This window comes from Pinus tabuliformis, chromosome 7 (genome assembly GCF_031772625.1).
Source record: "Pinus tabuliformis cultivar Carrire ecotype Pingquan chromosome 7, CPIR1, whole genome shotgun sequence".
Taxonomy (NCBI): domain Eukaryota; kingdom Viridiplantae; phylum Streptophyta; class Pinopsida; order Pinales; family Pinaceae; genus Pinus; species Pinus tabuliformis.
In genome coordinates this window covers 76852507-76857777 of record NC_142293.1, presented here as the reverse complement: position 1 = coordinate 76857777, position 5271 = coordinate 76852507, and positions in this window count along the sequence as shown.

The following is a 5271-nucleotide window of genomic DNA, read 5'->3' as shown; positions in this document are numbered from 1 at the left end:
TGGGGAGAGGAGATTGAAGCTCAGCTTCCCTGGGAGAATGACACAGTTCCAGTTTTGATGACATACAAATTCTGGACACATTTCAGGTTGTAATCATCTATCTGGCAACTCTACTGGTGGACCAACCTTTGGCGACTACACATTTTAGTTCTGGCTCAGTTTGTGAGGCATACCTAGAGAAATCCTCAGAAATCACCAGCTGATCTAGTGCCTAACCTTGAGAAGATTTCTAAGCAAAGGAAAACATCACAGAAAGGAGCATCAGGATTAGGTGAGCCTAAGAAAACTTATGCATCTATGAAAGAGAAGGTTATAGTTGAGGATATACAGTTTGAAGATTTGGAGCCTAGCATTGTTAGTAAAGAAATACCTTCAGAGATTCATAAAGCTCCTTGTCCAATCAATTCCCCTTTGGATCTCAGTCCAAAGAAAGCCTCCCATATAGTCCATCATATTCCTTTGTGTATGTCATCTATTTCATTACTTCCTACCATTCAATCTGCCAGTATCCTTCAACCTATCCCAGTCATGGCAGGCCAACAAGTTCCCACAAAAATGGAAAGAGTCATAGCTGCTAGGTATGGACCCCTAGTCTTGCCTATTCCGTTCAATGCCATGCCTGTAGGCGAATATCAGAAATATATGCCCAAATTCACTGGTACAGAGGGAGTAACAGCTAAAGAACATCTTGAGTTTTTTTATAGTTATGCTAATAGCTTAGATATCAGTGAATAGGTTGTGTAGATGAGAGTGTTTGTCTAGAGCATTGATGGATAGGCTAGAAAGTGGTTCAGAGAATTGCCCCATAGGTCCATAGCAGACATTGAAGCATTGGATGATGTATTCCTGATATAATGGGGGGATAGGAAAGATTTTCTCTATTACCATACAGAGTTTGGAAACCTGAAGAGGGAGAATAGGGAATCACTTCTTGATTTTAATAAAAGATTTAACCGTATGTATAGTAAGATATCAGCTGAAGTAAAGCCTACCCCCACCTCTTCCAAGATCACTTATGCTAATGCTTTTGAGTCTAACTTCTATCTGCTTTTGAGAGAAAGAAGATGTGCCACTCTAGCTGATATGCAAGATGCAACACAAGAGGTGGAATCAAATATTATGGCTGCAGAAAAGCTTAAAAGTCATGCTGACAGAAGGAGGCAGAGAGGTGAGGTTTCTTCTTCCTCTACTTCATCTTCAGAACCGAAATTAGATAAGATGACTAAAATGATAGATTCATTGGCCGCTGAGATATCTAAGCTGAAAGTTGAGCAGAGCTCTGGAAAAGCCACGATACCAAACACATCCACTCCAAGAAACCCAAATCTCTTCAGAGGAGCAAATGAAAAGTTACAAATCATTCAAAGGGGTAAAGAAGCAAATGAAGAATACAGGGTTAAGGGTCATTTCCAAAATGTGGTCATGGAGGAGGAGCAGTTCGAAGAAGAGGATCAAATTCATTGCATGGAAGACAAAGGCAGTGCTGCCTTTTTGACATTGGACGCATATGAAGAATCATTACTACAGGACCAAACCAGTCAAGAATGGGACAAAGAGGTTGTTTTGCGGACTGGTGAACAGAAAAAATACAATCTAAGGTCAAAAGCAAACAATGTCAAGGAGAACATTTCCCAAAGAGCAGTTGTCAAAATAGATCAACAGAATGTCAGACAGAGGAAGCCAACACAAGAGGTAAGATGTCCTGACAAGCCCCCTTCCCCTTTCAGCTTTGAATCAGAAGTCTAGAAGTTAAAAATATTTGTACCTCTGATAGAACTAGTAAAGGGTGAAGTTTTTAGAAAGCCTCACAAAACCCCACTGACTATGTCAATTTGCAAGATGATAATCCTGTAGTTGTGCTTAGCCTAATGACTGAACCTGCTGATGATAATTCTCCATAATTTTATGTCTCCTTGACCATTCATGACAAAATCCTCCACAATTTCCAGCTAGACACAGGGGCCAGCCACAATTTGATGCCTAAAGTTGTCATGGAAGAGTTAGGCCTTGATATCAGTAGACCATATCATGACTTATTCTTGTTTGATTCAAGAAAGGTAAAAAGCCTAGGATTAATCAAAGACCTAGACATTACCCTCACTCAGTTGCCCTTGAAGAGCATGATCAGGGATATTGTGGTAGCAAATGTCCCTCCCAAGTTTGGCATACTGTTGTCCAAAGGATGGATCAAGAGACTAGGTAGGACACTACAGAATGATTTATCTTACGCTACTGTCCCACCCTTCGGAGGAGAAAGCAGGAGATTGTATAGAGAAGCACAATTGGCCTACATCATCAGTGACGAGAAGAATCCTTCTAATCATCCCATATATGTTGTGGACACCGATTTTTGAGCATGTATTCTCAAAATTGAGGAATCACAGAAGGCCTCAATGCAGATCAAGAAACCAATGAATCAGGCCAAGGGAGAGTAAGGAAGTCAGGTTTGGGAAATTTTCTTTGATGCAGCATGTTCTAGGGAGACCGCAGCAGCAGGGGTGGTGTTGATATCTCCAAAACAAAAAAGCACAAATCTGTCTTTTAAGCTGGCTTTCCATGTCACCAACAATATAGCAGAGTATGAGGCTCTGATATTGGGCCTTAACGCAGCTAAATACAGAGGAATCAGAGTCATAAAGGTGTTTGGAGATGCTTATCTTATCATTCAGCAAGTGAACAAAACTTTTCAAGCAAAGCACCCAATGTTGAAAGCTTATAGAGATGAGGTATGGAGACTCAATGATTCTTTTGATAATTTTGATATCTCATACATCCCTAGAGCCAAAAACCAGCTTGCTGATTCCCTTGCTATTTCTGCTAGCATTTTCATCCCTCCCATGCCTCCTAGACTAGTTTATGAAGTTCAAATGAAATACAGACCTTCCTTGGCTAATAATGTCTAGCATTGGAAAGTCTTTGAAGATGATGATGAAGTGAATAGGTTTCTGCAAGTCATTGATGAATTTTTTGAAATGCAAATTGACCAAGAAAATGAAGCCTTGGAAGAAAATCCCCAATCCCAGTTTAGAAACAGAATTGGTAAAGATAACATTGTCCAACTACCTAGCAATCATATACCTAAGGGTCTGGTTCCATTAGAAAAATTGTTTGACCAAAATGACGTGCCTTATAAGGCTGCCCAAAAAGAAGACCAATCTGCAGTCTGTAAGCATAATATAGGGAGTCCAGATCAGCTAAGATACATAAATCTGTCCACTCATCTGTCTACTGCCCATAGTGCTGAATACTGCAATTTAATGAAGCAATTTGCTGATGTCTTTGCCTGGGAATATAGTGACCTGAAAACATATGAAAAAAATATCATCCAGCATAAAATCCCTTTAGAGAAAGACACCATCCCTTTTAAGCAGAAGCTGAGACCAATAAATCCTTTGCTCCTCCCTCTGATTGAAAAAGAAATAAAGAAGTTACTGGCTGCCAAAATCATAGTCCCTCTCAGATATTCAAAGTGGGTAGCCAACCTAGTAGTGGTAAGGAAGAAAAGTGGAGAAATCAGACTCTGTGTTGATTTCAGAAACTTAAATAAATGCTCTAAGAAAGACAATTATCCTCTACTCAAGATGGAACATTTGCTACAGAAGGTCTAAGGGGCCAAAGTAATGTCTTTCCTAGATGGATTTTTAGGATATAATCAGGTTGCTGTACATCGAGATGACCAAGAGAAGACTGCATTCACCACTCCTTGGGGCACTTTTATGTATTCCAAGATGCCCTTTGGATTGATGAATGCTAGATCCACCTTTCAGAGAGATATGGATATAGCATTTGCGGGGGAGAAGGATAAGTTTTTCCTTGTTTACCTTGATGATATAACAGTATACTCCAGTAGCCATCAGGACCATTTATAACATTTGAAAAAGGTGTTCCTGAAGTGCAGAAGGTTTGGGATTTCAGTCAATCCTAAAAGGTCACAGTTTGCTTTAGAGGAGGGCAAGCTGTTCGGGCATGTCGTTTCTGTTGCAGGTGTCCGAATTGACCCAGAAAGAGTAAGAGCAATACAGACCTTGTATGTTCCAAGATCAAAGAAAGATATTCAGTCCTTTCTGGGTAAGATAAATTTTGTGAGGAGGTTTATCCCAAATTTTGCAGAACTTGTAAAGCATATTACCTCCATGTTGAGAAAGGGGTCAGATACCAAATGGACTGATGTAGCAAGAAAATATTTTTAATCCATCCAAAGAGCTATTATGGAAGCTCCTACTTTAATTAGTCTAGATTATAGCAAGGAGTTCCACATATTTTCATTCGCCTCTGATGACACCCTTGCAGCAGTTTTGATGCAAGCAGATGAAAAAGGCTCAGAACATCCAATGGCATTTTTCAGCAAAACCTTAAGGGATGTTGAGCTAAGGTACGATGTCATTGAAAAACAGGCATATGCTCTTATCAAGTCCCTGAAAGCATTCAGAATTTACATTCTACATTCCAAGATAATTTCATATGTACCCTATGCTTCAATAAAAGACGTCCTAACGTAGCCTGATGCTGATGGAAGAAGGGCTAAATGGATTGCAAAGCTTATTGAGTTTAATATAGAATTGAAGCCCACTGAGCTTGTCATAGGTCAGGATCTAGCCAGATTAATGGCTGAAGATAATTGCAGGATGCTGGACATAAATCTCATGGGCACGATTTTAGAGAATGGTCAGACAGAAGAAGAAACAGCTGAACCAGGAAAAAATCAGTCATTAGCAGAAAATATAGCCTCTTGTGAATGGTATTCCGTCATGGCTCAATTCTTGCGGAAGCTAGAAATCCCTCCAGGTCTTAGTTCAAGCCAAGCTAGAATTGTTAAACTTAGGGCAGCCAAATACTGCATTCATGAAAGTCTGCTCTACTGGAGGGACCCCTCTGGAATTATTTTGAGGTGTCTGGACAAAGAACAATCCATTGAAGTCATGCAGCAGTTCCATTCCAGCATATGTGGAGGAAACCATTATTGGAAAACTACAGCCCACAAAATCCTTAGAGTTGGGTATTATTGGCCCACCTTGTTTTCTAATGTCTTTTCATTTGTTAAATCTTGTGACAGCTGCCAAACATTTGAAGGGAAACAGCAATTGAAGTCCTTGGCCTTAAAACCCATACATTCTGGTGGCCCTTCTTAGCATTAGGGCTTGGATTTCATTGGAGAAATCAATCCACATTCTAGTTGCCAGCACAGATGGATCTTTGTAGCCACTGATTACTTCACTAAGTGGATTGAAACAATCCCTTCCAGAAAGGTTGATCATCATGTAGTCATGAGGT